Source organism: Pongo pygmaeus, chromosome 6 (genome assembly GCF_028885625.2).
Source record: "Pongo pygmaeus isolate AG05252 chromosome 6, NHGRI_mPonPyg2-v2.0_pri, whole genome shotgun sequence".
In the NCBI taxonomy this organism is placed as follows: domain Eukaryota; kingdom Metazoa; phylum Chordata; class Mammalia; order Primates; family Hominidae; genus Pongo; species Pongo pygmaeus.
The window spans coordinates 62,116,560-62,142,598 of record NC_072379.2 but is presented as its reverse complement, the minus strand read 5'-3'; the positions used below and the strand labels follow the sequence as shown (position 1 = coordinate 62,142,598).

At 35.7% G+C, this 26,039-nt stretch overlaps 1 protein-coding gene across 16 annotated transcripts in view; it reads left to right on the top strand.

Moving 5' to 3' along the window:
* PALS2 (protein associated with LIN7 2, MAGUK p55 family member) overlaps positions 1-26,039 on the top strand; it is a 105,528-nt gene that overhangs the window by 17,029 nt on the left and 62,460 nt on the right. For 2 of the 16 annotated variants that reach the window (XM_054494332.2, XM_054494331.2), the window contains exon 1: positions 4,602-4,756. The exons of 12 other annotated variants lie outside the window; for them this stretch is intronic. The gene's annotated coding sequence lies outside the window, so the exon portion shown is untranslated. Of the gene's footprint in view, positions 1-4,429; positions 4,757-26,039 lie in introns of those variants that run through there. 2 more of the 16 variants (XM_054494338.2, XM_054494337.2) reach the window with 2 other exon arrangements.

Below are 26,039 nucleotides of genomic sequence, written 5' to 3'. Positions count from 1 at the left end.
TATTGTAAATCTGCTAGGATGGGTCAGGGAAGGCTTCATTTGAGACAATTAAGATGAATTTACAGCAGTATGAAGCAATGAATCTATGGAAGGCAAATAGTCCAGTGTGATTGGAATAAAAGGGCCCCTGTAAGGAGAGGCAAGTGGGGATGTTTGGACTGGCCAGCTAACAGAGGAGGATGTGAAGACCCTTATGCTATATTAAGGAATTTTGATTCTATAGGTGATGGGAAGCTATTGAATGATTTTAGCCAGAGGAGAAACATGGTCATATTTGTATTTTGGAAAGCGCACACTGCTAGTGGTATTGGGTATAGATGAAGTAAGGAAAATAAATACAGGCATACCTCAGAGATATCATGGGTTCAGTGCTAGATCGCTACAATAAAACACATATCACAGTGAAGCAAATCACACAAATTTTTTTATTTCCCAGTGCATGTAAAAGTATGATTACACTACACTGTAGATTATTAAGTATACAATAGCATTATGACTAAAAAATATACATACCTTGATTTAAAAATACTTTAAAGCTTAAAAATGCTGATAATCATCAGAGCCTTCAGAGAGTTGAAGTCTTTTGCTGGTGGAGGGTCTTACCTTGATGCTGATGGCTGCTGACTGATCAGGGTGGTGGTTGTTGAAGGTTGGAGTGGCTGTGGTAATTTCTTAAAATAAGACAGATATAAAGTTTGCCACATTGATAGACTCTTTTTTCATGAAAGGTTTATTGGTAATATGTGCTGCTGTTTGAGAACATTTTATCTATAGTAGGACTTCATTCAAAATTGTAGTCAATCCTTTCAAACTCTGCTACTTTACCAGCTAAACTTATGTAATATTCTAAATTCTTTGTTGTCATTTCAACAATATTTACAGCATCTTCACCAGGAGTAGATTCCATCTCAAGAAACCACTTTTTTTGCCCACTTGTAAAAACCAGCTCCTCTTCTGTTAAAGTTTTATCATGAGATTGTAGCAATTCAGCCTGCATCTTCAGGCTCCACTTCTAATTCTCATTCCCTTACTTTTTCCACCACATCTGCAGTGACTTATCTGCTAAAGTCTTGAATCCCTCAAAGTCATTGATGAGAGTTGGACTCAACTTCTTCCAGACTCCTGTGAATCAACATTTTGAAGGATATTTTGCCCTTCTCTCATGAATCACAAGTGTTCTTAATGACATAAATGGTGAATCCTTTCCAAAAGGTTTTCAATTTGCCCACATCCATCAGAGGAATCACTATCTATGGCAGCTATCGTCTTATGAGATGTATTTCTTAAATAAGATTTGAAAGTCAAAATTACTCCTTAATCCATGGGCTGCAAAACAGATGTTGTATTAGCAGGCATGAAAATAACATTCATCTCCTGTGCATGTCTATCAGAGCTCTTGAGTGACAAGGTGAGTTGTCAATGAGCAGTAATACTTTGAAAGGAATCTTTTTTTCAGAGCAGTAGGTCTCAACAGTGGACTTAATAAATTCAGTAAACCTTGTTGTAAACCGATGTGCTGTCATCAAGGTTTGGTTCCATTTATAGTGCACAGTTAGAGTAGATTTAGCATAATTTTTATGGGACAGGATTTTTCAGAATGGTAAATGAGGATTGGCTTCAGCTTAAAGTCACCACCTGTATTTGCCTCTAACTAAAGAGTCAGACTGTCCTTTCAAGGTTTGAGGCCAAGCATTGACTTTTCACTAGCTATGAAATCCTATATGGCTAATAAAAGGCTATTTTGTCTGCACTGAAAATCTATCTGTTGTGTAGCATAGTCACCACCTTCATCAGTGATCTTAGCTAGATCTTTTGGGTAACTTGTTGCAGCTTCTACATCGGCACTTGCTGCTTCACCTTACACTTTTATGTTATGAGATGATGTCTTGCCATAAACCTCATGAACAACCTGTGCAAGCTTCAGACTTTTTTCCAGTAGCTCTTCACCTCTCTCAGCCTTCATAGAATTGAAGGGAGTTAGGGCCTTACTCTGGATTAGGCTTTGGTTTAAGAGAATGCTGTGACTGGTTTGATTTCCAGACCACTCAAACTTTCCCCATGTCATCAATAATGCTGTTTTGCTTTCTTATTCCTGTGTTCACTGGAATGGCACTTTTAATTTCCTTCAAGAACTTTTCCTTTGCATTCACAACTTGGCTGTTTAGCTCAAGAGGCCTTTCAGCCTCTTTGCTTTCAACTTCTCTTCCTTATTAAATGTAATCATTTCTAGCTTTTGATTTAAAGTGAGAGACTTGCTACTCTTCCTTTCACTTGAACTCTTAGAGATTATTGTAGAATTATTAATTAGCCTCATTTCAATATTGTTATGTCTCAGGGATTAAGGAGGTCTGAGGAGAGGGAGACGAGGAATGGCCAGTTGGTAGACCAGTCAGAACACATACATTTATCAGCTGTCTTATATGGGGGTGATTCACGGTGCCCCAAAACAGTAAACAGTAGTAACATCAAAGAGCACAGATGTGATGGATATGGTAATTACCTTGACCCTATCACCATACTTTATATGTATCGAAATACTACCCCATGATTGTGTGCATTTATTGTCAAGTTTTAAAAGATTACTGATCATAGATCATCATAACTGGCATAATAGTAATGAAAAAGTTTGAAATATTGTGAAAATTACAAAAATGTGACACAAAGACATGAAGTGAGCATATGCTGTTGGAAAAATGGCTTCAATAGACTTGATCAATGCGGGGTTGCCACAAACATTCAATTTTTTTAAAAACAATATCTGTGAAGCACAATAAAATGAAGTGCAGTAAAATGAGGTATGCCTGTAGAAGGTTTTAGATATCCAGGTGAGAGATGATGAGAGAGTGAACTAAGGCAGTGACAGTGGAGATAGAGAAAATGGAATATTATTTGAGAAATATGCAAGATTTAAATTAAAAGTTCTTCGTGACAGATTAGATAGAATAAAGGAGATCAAACAGCCATTCATGGTTGCTATTAAGATAGGCAATACGGGAGGAAGACCAGATTTAGGAATTAACATGATACTTTCTGGATATGCTCATTTTTATGGTGCCCATGGGAGATTTTCTGTGGAGATGTAGGCAAGGAAATACGAATCTGAAGCTTGGGTGATATAGCTTTGAGAGACATCAGCTATATATATATGTAAAATATATATAAATATATATATTTGAATGTCTGCTGTGTGTCAAGCACTGTCCTAGTGCCAGAGGAGACAAAACAATGAGTGAATTTTTAGTGAGGGGAAGCATAAGCTAAAAATAATTTCAGATGAGTACTGTGATGAAAATGAAACTAATAGGATGGAGAGTGACAAGACTGTATGTAAGGGTGGTAGCGTAGTTTAGATTGAATGTTTGGGTTTACTTTCTGGGGAGGTAATAGTTACACTGTGACAAAATGAAGAGAATATTGGTATGTGTGTGGATCTCTGGGAAGAGCATTTCAAGGAGAGAGAACAGAAGTTGGTAAAGATGGGAAATGAGAGATGGGAGATGAACTGGTCTAGTTTGAAAACAGAAAGGAGCCCAGTGTGACTGGAGACAGGCAGACAAAGGGAAAGAGTTGGAGAAGTTGAACGCAGAGAGGTACAATGGGTGACAAATCATGAAGGCTCTAAGCGGCCATGGAGTGTGGCTAGTTTTCTAAGTACAGTGGGAAGCCTTTGGGTGGTTTTAGCAGGAGAGTAACAGAATCTGTTTTGTGTTTTAAAATGATGGCTCTAGCCACTCTGGGGAGAATATTATTGAGAACGAGAGTGAAAGTAAGGGAACTGGTCAAGCGACTACTGCAGCAGACAGGCAAGAGATGATGGTGGCTTAGAGTAGGGGGATAGCAGTGAATGGGCAAGGGAGTCAGATGGCTTTTCTTCAGTCACCTCCATTGTGACTGAATTGAAGAACCAGTTTATCATTGGATCTGTTACGAATTCTAGGTATTTTTGTAAGTATATATATAAAGTATTATTTTGAAAACAGACCCTATCAATGAAATTTATTCTAAAATTACATAGTTTTGGGATTCAAATTAGAATACTTGATAAAATATCTCAGTGATTCTATAATCATATTTCACATTTATGAATGTTTATTAGGTGTGTAAAACATTTTCAAACAATTTTGATTCATTATACTATATATTGTAAAATAGTGAAGCTTTGACTTGCTTTGTTAATTAGTGGTTGGGTGAATAAAAATTTACTCAAAGCAGGACAACTACATTGTGAGAGTAAATTGGCAACAGTGCTATTTATTTGAGCTCTGTTTAAAAAGAAAAAAAAGGACTCTCCGTATAGCTAGCTTTCTCCTGTGTGAGCACTATACTTTAACAAGGGTATTTCTGGACATAGTAGGAAGCATGGACTGTGGTGGGGAGAGATTGGGGATTAGTATACCAGTTAAGAGGCTTTTAAAGTAGTCTAGGCAAGAGAAGATTAGAAACTCTAAACCAGACAGTGAAATTTTTAGAGTGGAATTGTGATGAGGATTACTTTGAGACTTTTATGAAGTAGAATGAAAAGATTTGAAGAAGAATTAGATGTCTGGAGGTTAGGGAGAAGAAAAAAATTGGATGATTCTGAGATTATAAGCATCAGAGAATGGGTAGTTGGTGATGTCATAATATAAATGAGAGGTAGAATCTATAGTCGCGGTAGGCTTGGTTAGAGTCAGTGAGTAGTTTTGAAAATGGTAAATTAAAGGCACCATCTTTGGGACTCCCTGGGGAAAAACGTAAAGAAGGCAGTTGAAGAAAGGTGAGTGCTGTAACTAATACTTGGAAATTGTCATCATATAGAAACTAGATGAAGCCTCAGAAATAAATGAGATCACTCAAGAAAAGAATGAAAACCTGAGAGATAGCATCAGCAGTGATAGTCTGTCCTTAAGTAGAATGAAGACAGTATGTGATTGGTTTGTCAGTTGTCATTCCTGATCTTTTCCAAGAAGTTTGAGGAGAGCTGTGGCTGAGATGGCACGGGTGGAGAACTGGAAAGATAACGCACAGTGCAGACTACTCTTTGAAAAGTGTGGTGGGGAAAAGGAGAGAGATAAGGCTGTGACTTAAAAGAGAAATGAGGTTCCATATAGGGATTTTTAAAAGTTATTATTTAAGGATGGAGAAGATGTCAGCACATTTATAGATATGCAGAAATATCAAGTGAAAAAATATTGAAGTTTTAGAGGAATAACCCATGGATCATGGTCCCACAGTGGGTGGGAAGGAGTTGATTCATTGACAGGTAGTAGCCTTGTAGAGGAGAAAGGGCATACTTTCTCCTGAGATACAAGGAATAAAGAATGGTGGTAATGTATTTGATTCTGCAAGTGAAAGGGTATTTCAGTAAATCATAGGTGATAAGCTCTTTTTTTCCTTTTTCTTCTGACAAAGTAATCTTTTGACAATTTAGTGTGGTAAATGTTTGAAATAGAGAATATGAGAGAACTTGAGAAGGGGCAAGTAATAGGATTGTGCAGCAGTATTTGGGAGCTTGTTTCTTTTTGTGGGACCAGGGCAATTTGAGAATATTGCAATACTTGGGGATAAGAATAGGAAGGAAGGCCCTGGAATGGAGGAAAGAGCTGTGGAAAATAAGAGGTGAGGGGAGATGATTACTTCATGATTTGCCTAGGGCTGCCTATATTGAAATGTGTGCAGGCAAGCTATTGCTAGGCCACTGGGCAGATCTTTTCACTGAGTCCAAATGTGAACTACATCATTAATGCTGTTTTATCAAACCAAAGTATATAAAGGAAGTTCTGTTAAAGCAGAAAATTATCATTATAGAAAAGGACTCGTGAAAAGTTCTACAACATTTGAAACAGGTATTTTCATGTAACTTAAACTTATGAAGGACAAGTTATTGTCTTTTTAGTTCATATTTTTAGTTCATTTTGTTACCAGTATTTTCAAAACTTACCCAGCTCAATCTTTAGTTGTTAGAAGTGAAGGGCTAGCAAGGATATCCAGTTGTCTATAGTGTTGATGCTTGCTATAGGGAAATTTGCAGTGAGAAAAACATATTAAAATAGTACTATTGTTCGGTTGTAATTTCATCTATTTAAAGTGTTCTTTCACTATGTTGAACAAATTATCAGATTGCCTAAGTTTCTTATAACCAGAAGTCTTTCATATAAGAAATGTGAGGTTAAAACTTAAAATAACCTGTTCATTATAGATTGGATAATCTGCTGTTTCACTGAGTTAGGACCTCTTTGGACTTTGCAAATTTCTGAAACTGTGCTAAATAAATAAGGCTATTATGAGCAAGGTTTTATCTGGACACACAGAATCAAAGTTTTCTAATATTTGGACTGTGTTTTAATATTCCATGGAAGGATTCTGTGTACGGTGTGTCTGTGTTTCACTGTCTTGTTAATGTGAGCATTCATGCCCAGAAGGGATGACTGCGAGGCATTATACCTTTGAAGAAGATAATTTGTTTCCAACTTATTTTTACTGTCAAAAATATTTTTTGTGCTTATTTTTAATGCAGTGCTTTGTATATACTTTTGTGAAATATTTCGCCCAGTACTTTAAAGGATGATTCATAAGCAAAAGTAAAAAACACACTGAGTGTTGAATGAGGCAGGAATAAAATACAGTTGTGCATCACTTAACAAAGGGGATACATTCTGAGAAATGCATCATTGGGCGATTTCATGATTGTGCAAACATAGAGTGTACTAACACAAACATTGATTGTACTAACACACACATAGATGGTATAGTCTATTATACATGTAGGCTATTTGGCCTGTTGTTCCTAGGCTACAAACCTGTATAACATTTTACACTTGTGGCTTACCATGAATGGAGCTTGCAGAACTGGCAGTTGCTCTGGGTGAGTGAGTGGTGAGTGAATGTGAAGGCCTAGGACATTATTGTACACTACTGTAGACTGTAAGTAATTTATTTTTTAAAATTTTTTCTTCAGTATTAAATTAACCTTATCTTACTATAACTTTTTTACTTTACAAACTCCAATTCTTTTGTAATAACACTTAGCTTAAAATACAAATGCATTGTACAGCTGTACAAAAATATTTTCTTTTTTAATATCTTTATAAGCTTTTTTTTTTTTTTGAGATGGAGTCTTGCTCTGTCACCCAGGCTGGAGTGGAGTGGTGTGATCTGGGCTCACTACAACTTCTGCCTCCTGGGTTCCAGTGATTCTTCCGTCCCAGCCTCCCAAGTAGCTGGGATTACAGGTGCGCACCACCACACCTGGCTGTTTTTTGTATTTTTAGTAGAGTCGAGGTTTCATCATGTTGGCCAGGCTGGTCTTGAACTCCTGACCTCAAGTGGTCCACCTGCCTCAGCCTCCCAAAGTGCTGGGATTACAGGCGTGAGCCACTGCACCCAGCCCTGTAAGCTTTTTTCTATTAATTTTTTTAACCTATTAATCTTTTTTGTTAAAAACTAAGACGCAAACACATTAACCTTGGCCTACACAGGGTCAGGATCACCAATATCAGTGTCTTCTACCTTCACATCCTGTCCCACTGGAAAGTCTTCAGGGGGCAGTAACACCCATGGAGCTATCATTTCCTATGATAACAGTGCCTTCTTCTGGAATCTCCTGAAGAACCTGCCTGAGGATCTTCTTGCGGGGGTGTCACTCTTTTCAGAAATCTGTTCATGGTGGTTTCCTTGGGTTTGTTTCTTTTTTTCATCATAGATTTGCTTGTAAGCAGATCTATGAACATTCCTCTCTAGTAATGAAAACCTTTCATTGTTGGGGTTCATGTTTTCAAACTTTTTAAGGAGCTTGTTGAAGTCTGCAAAAACTGCTAAACCCTTCACTGTACATTTTCTTGAGAGAATTTTTCAGCTGCATTATAATCTTTTGGAACCACTATTGTATATGTGGTCTTTGGTCGACTGAAATAATGTTATGTGGCACATGACTGTATCCAAATTGATGAGGTAATTCTAGTAGCTTATAAAATATCTTATATATCAAGATCCATGTCATTTCCCCCTGAGTCAAGGACAAAGAAGAAAAAAGATCTGTTATTTTAAGTATAACATATAATATTCAAATGTGAATTATGTTTGATTATAGGTCAATCAATAATTTTTGAGCCCCAGTTTCTTATGAGAATGGAATTGGTAGTATGCCAGTTAAGGAAAATTTATGGTGACACTAGATAAACATGGCAGTAAGTAGAAGCAGTTCATTTTGTATAAGTTAAATCGTTACATTTATAAATGTAAAGAATAGCCATTTAACTATTTTTTATAGGTTTTTAAATTATAGTTTTTACATCTTACGTTTTAGTTGAATGTTTTACTGAAATATATTTCATGTCATAGTATATATAAAAAAGAATTTAACAAACCATGTCATCTAAGGATGACTTTGTCTTCTCCAGGTTTCTGTCCTCAAGCAAAAAAATCTTGCCTGTTTTTAACTCTAGAAAAGTGGTTATAATTATTTGATTTTTCAGCATGCAAACTGGTAACTATTTACACATGATAGATACATTCTTTTTTTTTAGGTTTTTATTTTTTATTAGAACTATTAATGCACATATGGATGAAAGACTAGAGGTGCTCCCCAACTCTATTTCTGTTTCTTCCTCCCAGGAGGCTACTACATCGAACATTTTTAGCTGATTCTTTTGGTATCGTGTCAGTAAATGGTGTGCTTATGTTGCTGATTCTTATTTTTTTGGTTTTAACCATTATGGAGGATGAGGATTTAGCTCTTTACATTTTCCTTCACCACGTATACATATCATATACTCTTCCAATCCCTCAGTTCTTTCACCCTAATTAAATTAGTAATTTTGATTAGTATTTGTTAGCAGATCCATTAGTAAATTGTAGTTGCTATTCTCTATTCCTGTATTTTCATTTTCTCAGACTTAATTTATTTGCTTCATTTTTTTGTACATACTACTTGGCTATAATTCAACCTCCAAATCTGTGCTTGTTTTCAAAATCAACTTTCAGTGTGTTCATTCAGATTTGTCAACTTCATTTTCTTGAAGATGTCACTCCTGGAGCCATCTAAGCTGAATACGGACTCATTATTTTCTATAGCTGGTGTACACGTGTCACCGATCTTCTCAGAAGTTATCTTTGCCTTTTTCCTGAGTTGGGCCTTCTAGATCCTGTATTCTCTGTCTCCCTCTTTATGTTTTGCTTGTTTCATTCTTAGAGAGCAGCATGTCTTTTTTTTGTTTTTGTTCTTTATCTTTCTGAGGAAAAGTGTTTGTGGTAGGTTAATTTTGTGAAACCTTATGAGCAAGTCTGAAAATTATTTTTAACTATCCTCACACTTGATTGATGGTTTGGCAGGATAAAGAATTCCTGAGGGAAATGTTTTTAAAGGCATCATTGCATCATCTGCTATCTTTAGATGTCATCATTGAGCCGTTCAGAATCATTCCTGATTCTTGACATGTGATTTTTTTCTTTTTTCTCAGTATTCTGATATTTCACAACAAAATATCTTAATACGAGTCTGTTTTCATCTGTTTTGCTGGGTGCTCAGTGTACTCCAGCAACTTATATCTTTCATTTCTGGAAAATGTTAAATATTTTCAGTATTGTTTTTATCCCCTCCATTTTGTCTCTCCTTTCTTTCCAAAACCCATCTGGTTTAGATGCCCTCTAATCAGGTTCTCTAATTTTCTTCTATTTTTCTACTCCTGTGCTTTTCTACTTTTTGTGGTATTTCCTCACATTTACCTTCCATGATTTCCATTGAATTTTTTCTTTCTGCTTTTGCATTTTTATTTTCTAAGAGCTCTTTTGTTTCCTCTGTAACTATCTTATTCTAGTTTCATGAGTATGATATTCTTCTTTGATAATTTTTATAACTGTTGCTTTTTTCAACCTGAGTAGTTTTTACCTATTTGTTTATTTTAATCTCTTTCATTTACTAGGCTTTTCTCAGCTATCCAGTATCCTAAGATTCTTAGCTCATTGAGAGTGGGGGACTAAAAACCTGATGCTCTGATTTCATGTTGAATGTCACTGTAGCTAGTTTGTAGCTGGGTTATTTGGGGGTAATACCTGATCTTCATGTGTGTGTCTTTCTTGTTGACTGGTCATATTCTGTAGAATATGAAGAAGACTTCACATCTGCCTGGAAGGTAAAGACCAAGCTGAAGGCTTCAGATAGTCAGGAGGGAGAATCAGGTAGAGGGGTTTGTATCAGCATTTAATAATCCTGTCTTCCATATTATTTCATTGTCTTTGGTCGAGAGGTACCTCTTATCTTACTCTCTCCAGAAAATAAGCCCCTAGTTTTCAGTTCTGTGTAGTGGAGGAAGGTGGGTGATATGGTTTGGCTTTCTGTCCCCACCCACATCTCATCTTGAATTGTAATCCCATAATCCCCACATGTCATCGGAGGGACCTGGTGGGAGGTATTTGAATCATGAGGGTGGTTTCCTGTTCTCTTGATAGTAAGTGAGTTCTCACAAGATCTGATGGTTATATAAGCATCTGGTATTTTCCTTGCTGGCACTCATTCTCTCTCCTGCTGCCCTGTGAAGAGGTGCCTTCCACCATGATTGTAAGTTTCCTGAGGCTGGGGAGCCATGTGGAACTGTGAGTCAATTAAACCTCTTTTCTTCATAAATTACCTAGTCTTGGGTCATAGCAGCATGAGAACAGACTAATACGGTAAGAAGGCATCCCTCTGTAAACCAGGAAGTGAGCCAGCACCTTGATCTTGGACTTCCCCGCCTTCAGACCTGTGAGAAATAAATTTCTGTCATTTAAGCTACCCAGGCTATATTTTTGTCATAGCAGCCTGAATTAACTGAGACAGTGAGCTTAGGACTAGCTGAGAAAACCAGCAGCTTTGCTGCCCAAAAGTTGTGGAGTGACTTGATTCAGGCTAGGAAAGAAAGAGAAGACACACAAACTAAACCTGTGACTTTGCTGGTGAAAAGTGGATTTGGTTGGAAACAAATAGAGAAAACCTGCTACTGTGCTAATTTGACATTGTGGAACAGCAGAAATGTAATAGGGAAATCCTAGAAATGAGAGAGCCATGGAAGGGCTAAGATGAGCTCTCTGCATAGAGACCCAAGAGAGCCTGGAAAAAAGTGAAAGCTGATGGGGACTTGACAACTGGCTGCAACTTTGAATGCATTTCCCAGTCCATCACAGCTCAACTCACTGAGAGTGAAGTCTTCAAAGCTTGAGGTTTTTGAACACAGCCTTTGCTGATTTGGCCACAACATTGGCTCAAATTGCTGTTGGAGCACAATATTGGTCCATCATTAAGCTTTACAGACAACCCCAAGAAAGTCAGACTAAAATGTAAAAATAAGAATTAAAATATTAAACAGATATCCTGACAGCATACCTTGGAGGGAAACCGATTCTGCAGTTTAAGTCTAGACCAATTATTTAAAAACTCAAACTCTGAAAAAAAATAATAAATCTAGAGTTACTGTTAAGGGTTCCATATTCAACCCCAAATTGCTAGACATGGCAAAGAAAAGAAATACCGGGAAAATGTGAGTCATCATCAGGAAAAATAGTCAATAAAACGGACTCTGACTGGACTTAGTGTTGGATTTAATGAAGACTTCAAATTGGCTATTTAAAATATATTGAAAGAATTAAAGGAAGATATAGTCTGGGCATTGTGACATGTGCCTGTAGTCCCAGCTACACAGGAGGCTGAGACGGGAGGATTACTTGAGCCCAGTAGTTCAAGGCTATGATCACACCTGTGAATAGCCACATCAGTCTAGCCTGGGCAGTAAAGACCCTGTTTCGTTCAAGAAAAGAAAAAAAAAAAAAAGAAAAGAAAAAAGAAAAATATGTGAACAAGATGCTAACAGGACACAATAAATAGAGAACCTTAGTAAAGAAGCAAACTCAGAAAGAACCAAGTAGAGATTTTAGATTTGAAAAGCACAGTATTTGAAATGAAAATTTCATTGGATAGGCTCAACAGATTTAAGATGGCAGAGAAAATGTGAAGATCAATAAAAAGTATTCCAACAAGAGAAAGAAAAGAGATTTGTAAGAATAGGGAACAAAGCCTTGGAGACGTGTGGGACAATGTCAAACATTCCAACATACATGTAATGGGAGTTTCAGACAGAAAGGAAAGAGGGAGACAGAAAAAAATATTTGAAGTAATAGTGGCCCCAAACCATCTCAAAGTTTTACTACATTTTGGTAGAAAATAAAACTTAAAAAGAATTTCAGTAAGATGAAATAAGCACACTATACCCTAACTTGGCAGAGACAGTGAGCTCTGGTCCTTTCAGCTTCTGATAAGGGCATTCCTGCCAAGATGGGGGCTCCACCCTCATGACCTAGTCTAACCCTAATCACCTCCCCAAAGACTCCACCTCCAAATACCATCCCACTGGGAATTAGGGTTTTAGCATATGAATTTGGGAGGGACACAAACGCCTAGGCCATAGCACTGATAAAGCTTCGGTTATCACCAGCTGAGCTGGGGCCCTGGGGGGGTACATGGGGACAGCCCCAGGCAAGAAGGCCAGAGTCACACTGTTCTTACCTCAAGCTCTAGCAGTTTTGCCAGAATAAATGTGCCTCATTTTTTTAACGGCCTTTGGGCAATTTTCAGCACCCTTAAAAGACTGTCTTTGATGATGATGTCCAGTTTTATATTTGCTTTTTTGCAGAGGGGAACTGCCAATCTCTTCATGCCAATATTATCAGAATTTGAGTAATGTTTGTAATAAAAGATTTTCAACGTTTTAATATTACTAAACTTTCATAGTCACAACTTTGTTATCAAGTGAAAGAAATCATTGTGATATGGGCAATATTGTTTCTAATGATGAAATTCGTTAGGATGTTCACTGCAGCATTTCTTGAAGACATGGGAAAAATAGAAACAACTGCCATGTTCCTCAGAAGCTAAATAAACTACACTCATCCTATGAATCTGCAACAGCTAAAAGAATAAGATGGTTTCATATGTACTAACATGAAATGTTCTCCAAAATACATTTTTCTGTGGGAAAATAAGCAAGTTTCATATATCACTGATATAGTAAGATATTACTTATATAAATATATAAGTAATTTTATATAATAATCTAAAACATTATGTTTTAGATATTTATATAAGTATAGAAATGAAGCATACATAATGCTTCATATTTTCTACAGGTACAAATATGTAAATATATAAGAATAGGTCTATAAAGACATAAAAACAAAGTATAACAGGCATTACCCCTAGGGAAAGAGCAGAGATGGAAAGCTGGCCAAGTTAAAAAGGGTCTTGTCTCTATCCAGTAATACCTGAAATTTTTTACAAAATTAATTTATTTATGTATACCTGTGTAATAAAACAATAATTTAACAAATGGATTGCCCAAGCTATCAGCTATGTATATGGAAAGTCAACATCATGAGGAGTCCTAGAAGTTTCTATACAAATTCACAGGGATTAAAGAAAACCATTTGACCAAATAAAATTAAGCACCCTTATATAAAAGATTTTATAAGGTGAAACATGCTTGGCATCATTTCTCAAGTCATGGATTTGTCAACCCAAAGGTGATCTCCTTATATGGAACATTTCATCTTTTAAAATCCCATGCCTTATATGTTAGTTTGTGCTTTTTATCATGGATTTCTTTCCTAGTAGTAAGCCATTTCAGTATGTGTCACATTCAATAATATCTTTTAATAACTTTAACAGGTGCATTTCAAGTTACAAGATTTCTTTAATGCCTACAGTTAAGAATTACTATGAATGAAACTTATTAACAATTACTCTTAATTCTTTAAATCATCATCTTATGAATCAAGTATTTTCTGCTAGAAATACTCTACCCTAATTACAACCTTCATAGATTGTAAAAAGGAAACAGACTCCGAGACACTGTGGCAATAAATGGAAATAATTTATCTTCCACAGTTCTTTTAAGAACAGAATGATTTTATAGGTGATAGGAGAAGGCCTTGAGATACTGTGTCAAAGTGAATTTAAGTACTATCTTTATATTTTGAGCTCTGGCTTTTCATATTCTAGCATTTGTTGTTGAGATTAGTTTTTTCATTGACACTTTGAAAAATTAGTTTACTCACAAAGAGATGGTTGATGAGTTGCAGAATATAGATAGAATAGCATTTATGTTTTTAGTAAAGTAGCCATTTAATTAGGTTTTTTTTGTTTTGTTTTGTTTTTTGAGATGGGGTCTTGCTGTGTTGCCCAGACTGGTCTTGAATTTGGGCTTAAGCAATCCTCCTGCCTTAGCCTCCCAAAGTTCTGGGATTATAGGAATGAGCCACTGCTCCTGGCCTATTTACTTTTATTATACAGGTTGAGTATCCCTAATCTGAAATGCTTGGAACCAAAAGTGTTTCAGATTTGGGATTTTTCTGGATTTTGGAATATTTGCAAATACATAATAAGTCGTCTGGGGAGAGGACCCAAGTCTAGACATAAAATTCATTTATGCTTCATGTACGCTTTGTGTACATAGCATGAAAGTACTTTTATATAGTGCTTTTAATTTTGTGCATGAAACAAAGTTTTGACTATGACCTGTCACGTGAGGTCAGGTATGGAATTTTCCACTTGTGTCATGTTGGTGCGCAAGAAATTTTGGAGTTTAGAGCATTTCAGATTTTTGGATTAGAGATGTTCAACCTGTATAACCTTATGAGTTGTATCAATGTCATTTGTATTTTTCAGGTAAGAAGATAGATGTGTGGTTAGATTTTTAAAAAATACTACATTGGGGAAAATGAGATTAGAATTCAGAATTTAGTTTTTACTCTATTTTAATCACTCCTTTTGCCACACATGTCCTCAGCATTTATACTGGAGTGTTTCATGAAGCAATTCATTATTATTATTTTAACATATAATGAAATGAAGCCCTCTTAATGAAAATGTCATTGCTACAACCTGTTTAAAGGACAGTATGACAGTATCTGACAATTGAAAAATCATGTATCCTTTGATCTAGGAATTCTACTTTTAGCTCTTAGTGTTTACTTGCTAATGTATGTGTATCTCTCTCTCTCTCTCTCTGAACACACACATATGAGATATATATATGTGTATATATGTGTGTATATATGTATGTATATATACACATGTGTATATATATATGTGTATGTATACACATATGTCATATGTGTGTGTATGTGTATTTGTTTTTGGATGCTGATTGCCACACTAATTACAACTGCAGAAATGGAAGTTATGGAATTAGCTGTGTGCAAAATCCTACTTTTCTTCTTTGATTCAATGAAATATTACTAAATTACAGTTTCAAGATAGTAGTTTGAGAGGGAAGGTATGGACAGCATATTGTCATTTTATAGAAAATTATTTTTATTGATTTAATGTTTTAAGTGAACTCTGGTTATGGTCAAATCAGTATGTGAAAATAGTTGCATCAAAATTTAATCTTAAGAAAATGAAATTTCAATCAGTTCTTTTTTCTTTATCATCTCTTGGAAATGTACTTTACAAAAGAATGTTGCTGCTGTATTGCAAAAACATTAGAAATAGTGCAGATGACTTTTAAGTGCTTCCTTTAAGAAAATACTTAAAAATAATGCATAGAATGAGATTTTGTTTTTCATTTCATGGATACTGTAAGTTATGCAACATGGATCTGGTGAAATAATTATTTTATCTGTAAAATATAAGAGCAGAAGTAATTTTTAACATCTTATGAATGCTTAATTTAGCTGTCATATTTTCAATGGAAATTCAGTTTGTTGAATTAAATGGATGTGAACCTATCACCTAATGTAGTTACAAAAGGATTTTTAATATTAAAATAGGCACGGCCTAGTATGTTAAGAATAGCTCATTTACTTACAGTTCTAAACCTGGGTAGAAATGCTTTTGTAAAACAATTGTTACAGAAAACTTCTGGGACAGAATATAAGCAAATAAATACCACTTTTATTACATTTCCTTTACATAATGAACTGTATTGTAGACAGCTAGAAATACATTTATTGGCAGGAAGTATTACCGTAAAAGCTTGCAATTTTAGTAGACTAAAGATGCCACTTCTATCTTTATGCCTTGTTATGCAATTCACGGGAAGTTGATAGCTTTAAGAGTACTACTCTATAAACAATATCACCTTTTGCTGCTTCCAAGTATTACACAATTTTATTTATAAATAGTAATGTGTACATTTAAAACTATTCTTGATTTTGGTAACAGAAAAATGTAACATTTTTGTGACTGTGAAACTATGCCACCAAGAAGTAATGATGTCCCAGATGTGGCCTAGTTGTTGGGGATGCAAAGATGATTTCTGCACTCATAAGACTTAGAGTTTAGAAAGAAAGTTGTGCATTAAATACCAAAAAATTTAATTATGTAGGTTTATCAGAATTATGAAGTATAGAGTACTATGAAAGTATGTCTTAGAGAAGTTATCCTAATTAGGGCAGTTAGGGACATTGATATTTTGCCCTTAAAGAATGAGTGTGAATTAGGTATGCAAAGTTGGTTGTGTATAGGTGGTGGTAAGTGCAGGGAGGGTTTTGCATCAGGGCTGGGGTAATACTGGTATGTCTAAAGCTGTGGGAGTGGTGCAAATTGAATCTAGCAATATGTTAAAATGCTTATAAGCCATAAAATCACATTTTAATTCCTCATAAGTTATATGTAGATGCCAGGCTGTTGGGGTAGTCTAGGTACGATATGATAATGGCAAGGACTCATTAGGGGGTGATGGAAAGAAATTGATAGATTCTAGATTCTAGAAATATTTACAAGGTAGAATTTACTGCTGCTTTGCTGTGTCTGTTTCTACTCCTACCACTTTTAAGCTTTGAAATACTTCTGAATATTTTTGTCCAGTGTTTCTCTTTAGCTATTCCCTTTGTTTATGTGGTTTTTTGCCTTAATACTTTACTGCTGTTTTAATAGAGATGGTGAAGAAAAAGAATATAAATTCAGGTAGTCAATCTAACATATTTTACTGAACCCTAGCCCACTGATTTGAAATGTTACCTTTATTGTATATTGTTTCATTTAACTACTCTGAAGATTTGTCTGTTCCTATGAAAATACTGCACTATTTGAATATACAGTGTTTTACAGTTGATAGCAGGTACCTCCTTGACATTTATGCTTTCCTAAAAAATCATGTTGGCTAGTTTTACATACTTTCTTTTTCAGGTAAATTTTAAGATAAATTTACCCAAAATTCTTTTGGGATTTCTGTTAGGATTTATTCATTTTTTTTAAAGAATAATTTGGAGAGAATTGGCATTTTTACATTATTGAATCTTCTTACCTCAGAACATGGCTTCTCCATTTAATCAATTTATTTTAAATGTCTCAGCATAATTTTAATAATTTTCATATCTGTCTGAACATTTTAGTCTTATTTAGTTATTACTATTATTTAGGGAAACTGTTGATTTTTCTGTGTTGCCCTTACTTATAGTCAGCCAAACTCATAAATAACTTTACTAATTTTTTCACTGATTTCTTCAGACCTTTCTGCAGTTCTTGAGAATGCACTTATATCATCTACATTTCTTAAAATGCTGTGTCTTACTATATTACTTAAAACTTAAACTACAAGTTTGAAAAGTAGTCATCGTAGTGGGCATTGTTGTCTAGTCCCTGACTTTAATAGTAAAGCTTCTGACATTTCTCCATTAAATGTGATGCTTCCTATAGAACCTGGTATAAAATGACTCTTATTTCCTTCTATTTTTGCTAAGGTAAGGTTTTTTCCATCAGAATTGGGATTTGAATTCTATCTGATATATCTTAAGCATTGAGATGAGTTTGGGTTTTTTCCTTATTCTATGATATTATATTAAATTACATTATCATTTTTTAACTGAGTTTTGAAGTCTATGTAGAAATTGGAAAGCTTTCAGTCTTTTCTGTTTTGTTTTAAAAATGAATTATGTCCATCTTAAAGGTTTGATAGACTTTATTCTTAAATCTCTCCAGATCTCATGCCTTTTTTTAAAGAGAGGACCCTTGGAAACCTTTCAATTTCTTCTATTTGATCTATTTCATTTTTTACTTCTTTCTTTGATAATTGACGTTTTCTTAGAAAATCATCTACTTGACTAGATTTTTAAAATAAAGTTGTTCATTGTATTCTTAAAAGAGATTTAAAAATGTCTATACCTACAGTTATTTTCTCATCTCATTTCTAATGTTATTTGTGTCTTGCCTTTTTTTATTAATTGACACATTAATAATTGTACATATTTATGGGGTACTTAGTGATGTTTCAGTACATACAATGTTTAGTGATCAGATCAGGATAATTAGCATATCCACTGTCTCAAACATTTTTCATTTATTTGTGTTGGGAGCATTCGAATATCCTCTCTTCAGCCATTTGAAAATGTATACTATTGTCAACTATAGTCACCTTATGGTGCTATAAAACACTAGAACTTATTCCTCATATCTAGCTGTAATTTTGTGTCCTTTATCACATCTCTTTCTACCCCTTCTTTCGCCCTATTCTTCCCTGCCTCTAGTAACCTCTGTTCTACTTTCTACTTCTGTAAGATCAACTTTTTTAGCTTCCACATAAGAGTGAGAACATGTGATGTTTAACTTTCTGTTCCTGATTTATTTCACTTAATATCCTCCAGTTCCATCCAGGTTGCTGCACATGACAGGATTTTATTCCTTTTTATGGCTGAATAGTATTCCATTATGTATATATACCACATTTGCTTTATTCATTTATCTGTTATTGGACACTTTGATTGATTCTGTATGATGACTATTAAGAATAGTGCTGCAGTAAACATGGGGGCGGTACAAATATCTCATTAATACACTGATTTCCTGTACTTTGAATAAATTCCCAGTAGTGGCGTTGCTGGATCATGTGGTAGTTCTATTTGTAGATTTTAAGGAATCTCCCTACTGCCCTCCATTGTGGCTGTACTAGTTTACATTTCCACCAATAGTGTAAAAGAGTTCCTTTTTCTCCACATCCTTGGTTAAATTTATTCTTAGGGTTTTTTTTCAGTTATTATAAATATAATGGCTTTCTTGATTTTTAATGTGTATTGTTTGTCTATAGATATACTACTGATTTTTGTGTGTTTGTGTTCTGAAACCTGACTAAATTTATCAGTTCCAAGAGTTTTTTTGGTAGAGTCTTTTAGGCTTTTCTTTATTGTAAGATCATGTCATATGTAAACAGTAACAATTTGACTTCCAGTTTGGATGCCCTTTATTTCTTATTTGAAGAGAGACAAATAAGGACATTGTAGTAAAAGGGTAAATTAAGCAACAGGCTAAAACAGTTATAAATGCACACAACCCTGGAGCACCAGATATAAAAGGAAATATTATTCCATCTAAAAGGATAGACCCTGATACAATAATAGTTGGAAACTTCAGCATCCCATTCTCAGCATTGGACAGATCACCTAGTCAGAAAATAACGAGATATCAGATTTAAACTGCACCATAGGCCAAATAGACCTAACAGACATTTACAGAACATTTCACCTGACAGCTGCAGAATACACATTTTTTTCATCAGCACATGAAACATTTTCTAGGAAAAATAAAGGCAAATGTACAATGTCAAAGGAAAGAAAAATAAGTAATGAGAAGTACTGCTAACCACATTTATGACCATATGCTAGGGCATACAAGTCACAAAAATTTTTAAAAATCAAAAATCTTATCTGACCACAATGAAATAAAACTAGAAACCAATAACAAGAGAAACATAAAACTGTACGAAAACATGGAATTTCAACCACATGATCCTGAATGACCAATGAATGAATAAATTTAAAAGGAAATTAAAAAATTCCTTGAAACAAATAAAAATAGAAACACAATATATCAACCTGTGAGATACAGCAAAAGCAGTAGTAGGAGACTAGTTTATAGCAGTAAATGCCTGCATCAAAAAAGGAGAAAGATTTCAAATAACCTAATAATGCATCTGAAGGAACTAGAAAAACAAGAACAAACCAAACTCAAAGGTAGTAAAAGGAAGAAAATAATAAGAATCAGAGCAGAAAGTAAAGACTAAAATAATACAAAGTCAACAAAAGAAGTTGGTTTTTTGAAAAGATAAAATTAACAAGAACAAAAGAGCAAATCCAAATAAAATCAGAAACAAAACATGTCACAACTGATATTACAGAAACACAAGGATCATTGAAGACTATTATGAACAACTATATGCCAATACATTTGAAAATCTAGAGAAAATAGATAATAAATTCCTGGACATATAAAACCTACCAAGATTGAGTCCAGATGAAATAGAAAACCTGAACAGACCAACAATGTATAATACGACTGAATCAGTAATAAAAAAAAAAAAGTCTCCCAACAAAGGAAAGTCCAGGACTGGATGGCTTCACCACTAAATTATCTTCTCAAACTATTCCAAAAATGGAGGAGAGGGAATTCTTCTAAACTCATTCTACAAGGCCAGAATAACCCTGATACCAAAACCAGACAAGGACATCACACAAAAAGAAAACTACAGACCAATATCCCTACTGAACATAAATGCAAAAATCCTCAACAATATTATCAAACCAAATCCAACAACACATCAAAAAGATCATACAACATTATCAAGTGGGATTACAGGGATGCAACGATGGTTCAATATACACAAATCAATAAATGTGACACATGAACAGAATGAAAAATAAAAACCACATAATCATCTCAATAGATGCAGAAAAAGCATTTTGTAAAATTCAACATTCCTTCCTGATAAAAACTCAATAAATTAGGTAGAGAAGAAATGTACCTTAACAAAATAATGGCCATGTATGGCAAACCCACAGCTAATAACCACAGGAAAATAACCACCGGAAAATAATAACCACAGGAAAATAACCACAGCTAATCACCACAGGAAAAGCTTTCAGCTTTTCCTCTAAGGACTGAACAAGACAAGAGCATCCACTCTCACCAGTCTTATTCAACACAGTACTGGAAATTCCAGCAAGAGTGACAGAAAGGAGAAAGAAAAGGCATCCAAATTGGAAAGGGAGAAGTCAAATTGTTACTGTTTACATATGGCATGATCTTACAATAAAGAAAAGCCTAAAAGGCTCTACCAAAAAAACTCTTAGAAATGATAAATTCAGTAAGGTTTTAGAATAGAAAATAAATACACAAAAATCAGTAGTATTTCTATATACAAACAATACACATTAAAGATCAAGAAAGCCATTATATATATAATAACTGAAAAAACTTTTAAAGTCTGTTTTATCTGAAATGAAATAAGTGTAGCTTTTGGTTTTCATTTACATGGAATATCTTTTTTCATCTCTTTGCTTTCCCTCTGTGTGTCTTCACAGTTGAAGTGAGTTTCTCGTAGGCAACATGTAGTTGACTCCTGTTTTTTAAATCCGTTCATCCAGTTTATACTTTTTAATTGGGGAATCCAATCCGTTTACAGCCAAGGGTGTTGTTGATATGTGAGGACTTACTCCTGTCATTTTGTTGTTTTCCTTTCTCTTTAAAAAATATCCCTTGTTTCTTACATTCTCTTATTGTTTATTTTTGTGGATGAATGGTTCTCTGTAGTGATGTTTTGATTTCTTCGTCTATGACTTGATGCTTTTCTTTTGCTGTTTTTAGAACTCTTTGTCTTTGACTTTTGACAGTTTGAGTATAATATGCCCCAGAGAGGACTGTTTGGATTTTATCAGTTCGAGGACTTTTGTGCTTCCTGTATCTGAATGTCCATTATCTCCCAAGACTTGGGAAGTTTTTTACAACTAGCTCATTAAATATTTCCTATGATGTTTCCCTTCTCTTCTTCTTCTGGAACTCTCATAATGTGAATATTTGTTCACTTAATGGTATTCTTTATTCTTTTTTTGTCTGCCTTAGTTATTTCAAAAGACCTGTCCTAAGTTCAGAAATTCTTTCTTCTGCCTGGTCTAGTCCTTTGTTGAAGCTCTTCATTGTATTTTCTTTTAATTTCGTTCATTGAATTCTTCAGCTCTAAGATTTCTGTTTTCTAATATCTCTCTCTTTTTGAATTTCTCATTCAAATAATGAATCATTTTTCCTAATTTTGTTGAATCATGTATCTATATTGTTTTGTATCTCACTGTTTCCTTAAGATTCTTATTTTGAATTCTTTTTGTGATATTTTGTATATTTCCTAATAATTGGGATCTGTTATTGGAGAATTACTGTATTCCTTTAGAAGTGTCACGTTTCTTTGTATTTTCATGTTCGATGTAGCTCCACATTGATTTATTTCTACACATATGGTAGAAAAGTTGCCTTTTCCAGTTTTATGGAGTTGTTGAAAAAACTTAAGAGTATTGGTTGCGTGGGGTGCATTCACTTTGTTTTTAGGTAGACCCAGTTGTGTAGTCTCTTTGCAGATTCTTCAGCAGTAATCAATTTTAGTGATGTTTGTAAGTGTTTCAGTGGCCTAAGCTGCAAGAGTTTGTGGCGGCGATGGTGCAGCTTTGCCAGGGGTGGGCTCACTGGGCTGTTTCTCAGGTTGGGGGTGCCTGAGTGAACGCTGTGATGAGGCAACGAACTTGGTGTCCGGCTTGCTGGGATTATGGCCATGGGGCTGTTACTCTGGCTGGTGGCATGGGCACATGCCTGCTTGGCTGGCTTGGAGACACAATGCCTGGGTTGGGGCCACTGGGCTATTTCTCAAGTTCTGAGGGGTGGTGTGCAACCACTTGGCCAGTCTGGGGGCATGTCTGCCAGAGGAGAACCTACTAGTCTGTTTTTTAGGTTCTGGGCTGGGTGTACAACTGCTCAGCCAGTCTGTGGGCATGTTTGTTGAGTTCAGGCCTCCTGGAGTATCTTAGGGTGTAGGTGCCAATGTGGAGCCAGTCCAAGGACATCTTCACCAGAGGCTAGCCTGCCAGGCTGTTTCTCAGGCTCAGGACATGGGTGTGCAACTACCCGGCCACCATGGAGACATGTCAGCTGCTCGTTGCTCAGAGACCTCTGCTGCTCAGGGGAGGGCATACAGTGGTGTGACTGGCTCAAGGGTGGGTTCTCCCTGGGTGTGTCCACCAGACTGTTTGGCCAGAAGTGCTGGCAGCAGGGATTGGTTTCCTTGCTCTGCAGGACCAGAGTCACAGCAGATCCTGGGCTCAGGCTCTGTGCAGCTGGGGTTGTGGCATTCAGACACCTGTGTGGACTTAGTGGAATGAAAACAACTCCTAGGCTGGAAAAGTGCAGGGTGTACTTCAGAAATGGTTCTGGTCTCAAGATGATGGGTGACATGCTGCAGCAGCTTGGCTCACAGGGAGTAAGTGCAGATCTTGTGCTCCCAGTCTGGGGGAATACAGCTGTGTGAATTCACAGCAGCTCCCCAAACTGCGCTCGGGGCTTGCAAGGACTGTGGATTCTCCTGTAGTAAGGACTGCATGTGTTTGCAGTGGGAGTGGAGGCTGCTGAGGTTCCTCTGATTACCTTCCTCCCCTACCAAGCCCCTGCCCCCACAAGGAGAAGTCCCTTCTGACTCTGGGCCATTCCAGGTTGGGGGGATGGGATGGCAGAGGCAGGATGCCTCCACGCTGGCCTTGTGGGCTCCCGGTCATCACAGGTACCTCTCCACTTCCCTGCTGTACTTCAGCACTCTCCCTTCAACACTCCAGTCAAATCTTAGCTGTTTATTTATTGCCATGGTCCTTTCTTGAAGCAGAGGAATGTGCGCCAGACACTTATAGTCAGCCATCTTACTGACATCACTCTTCGTGTCCTGTCTTTTTTTGATTAGACTAGCCAAGTATTTGTCTATTTAATTGGTCACTTGAAAAAGCCAGCTATTTATTGACTTACTGATTGAATCTGTCTCTTTTGATTGGATGACTTTTGCTTTTCCTTTTATTAATTCATTTCTGGATTTAATTACCTTGTTAATTTTGGTCTTTCGTGATCCATAATAGTTTACTCATACTTTCCTGCTCTTTGCCCTTTTTTAATGGGAGTATTCTTCAGCTTGATCTTTCTGTGTATCACAATTTAATCTTTGTTTTTGTTTTCCTCTCTATTTGGTAGTAATTCTATTTCTCTGGAGGCTCATGCTTTTGTTTGTTGAATTTGGTTAGTCTAATGCGTGCTGCTAGTTTTCATAAGTGATTGGTGATTCATGGTTTATTCATATCTGTAACTGAAGAGTCTAGATTAAATCTATTAATTTTTCTCTAGCCCATGTAAGAATCCCATTTATGGCTGGGCACGGTAGCTCACGCCTGTAATCCCAGCACTTTGGGAGGCCGAGGTGGGCGGATCAGGAGGTCAGGAGATGGAGACCATCCTGGCTAACACGGTGAAACCCTCTCTTTACTAAAAAATACAAAAAATTAGCTGGCCGTGGTGGTGGGTGCCTGTAGTCCCAGCTACTTGGGAGGCTGAGGCAGGAGAATGGCGTGAACCTGGGAGGCGGAGCTTGCAGTGAGCCAAGATCCCATCACTGCACTCCAGCCTGGGCAACAGAGCGAGACTCCGTCTCAAAAAAAAAAAAAAAGAAAAAAGAATCCCATTTATGTGTTATTGAATCTAGGGTCTGATTAAAATGTTTATCTCCTCTAGTGATTATTGAGAAGGAGTGGAACTTGTAGGTAACTTACCTTTTGAGTTTAGACTCTCCTTTCTTCCTGAAATCTCTAAGTAAATGGGAAAAATTTCCCTGTTTTTCTGGCTCCTATCTTAACTTTGTAAGGCTCCCATTCCAGAGAGCCTCTTATTTTATATATTAAGTTTTTACATATACTAGAGTTGTCTTGTGTTTATTGATATCTGAATAATTATTATAGATTTATGTTTTAATATTTTATAGGACTAAATCATTTTGCTACTTTAAAAAAATAATGAAAGTACATTATTTGAAGTTTGGAGAAGAAAGGGATTTGGTAACAGAGGACAGCTATTTCCATTTTAAGCAGAGAAACAGCAGGAGAGATTTCTGTAAGAAGGTGCCAGCTCAGATTCCATTGTTCATAATTTTGGTGAGAGACTCTGCAGAATCACTTTTACTAAGTTGGGATTAGGCCCATCTCTCATTATTTGTTACAATTTTGTCACATGGTTTTTCTTTATCGTTTCATATGCTTTTAGGATAATATAGTTAAAAAGAACTATGTATTGTATTTTGACTATAAATCCACCAAATATACAAACTAATTTAAGAATGATTGACAGCATTATAATATTTGAGATTTCTTTCCCAGGACAAGGGATGTTGTCAAGTTTATCCATTTCTAGATTAAATTCCATATGATTAAGAATCAGTAACAACTTATGAAGATCTTTAAAATAACCAAAGATCTATTTCACAATTTCTATCACTTTTCTACTGACTTAAACACCAATTAAAAAAAAAAGCACTTCAAGAATCAATACAGAAGGTACATTTTTTAAAAATCTTCAGTACGACTGGAGTTATGAACACTGACTAAACATTTGATAACATTAAGGAATTACTGTTAATTTGCTAGGTATTGCTAATTTGATGCTATTGCTGACAGTATTTTGGTTATGTTGTTTAAAAGGAGTGCTGACCTTTGAGACATATACATTGAAATAGGATTTCTGGAATTTGCTTCAAAGTTATATAAGGTAGAAAGTATATAGGAGTGTGAAACAAGATTGACCATGAGTTGCTAATTGTTGGAGCTGATCATTGTGTGGTTTATTATGTTGTTCTGTTTTCTTCATATATGTTTGAAGTTTTCCATAATAAAAGCTAAAAATAAAAACAAACGTACAATGTCAAAAGAAAGAAAAATAAATAATGAGAAGTACTGCTAACCACATTTATAGCCACAGGACAAAAGTACTTTTAAAAATTGATTCTATTGTTCCCTGCCCACTTAAAGGTAACTTGTTGACCTTAAGCAAAATTACTAAGTAGCTGTAGTTTATAGTCTTTATTTCTTATGTCATCTTTCTTCATCTTAATCCAATACTTGTCTTCCTTCTCCTTTGTCAAGTGCACATTGTCCTCGTTTGCTTCTTTACCTTCAAAAATTGTCAGTCATCCATGAAACCCCCATAGATGAACCTGTCCAAGTTAACATACAAGAGAATGCTTTGTAAGGGAGATCAGGGA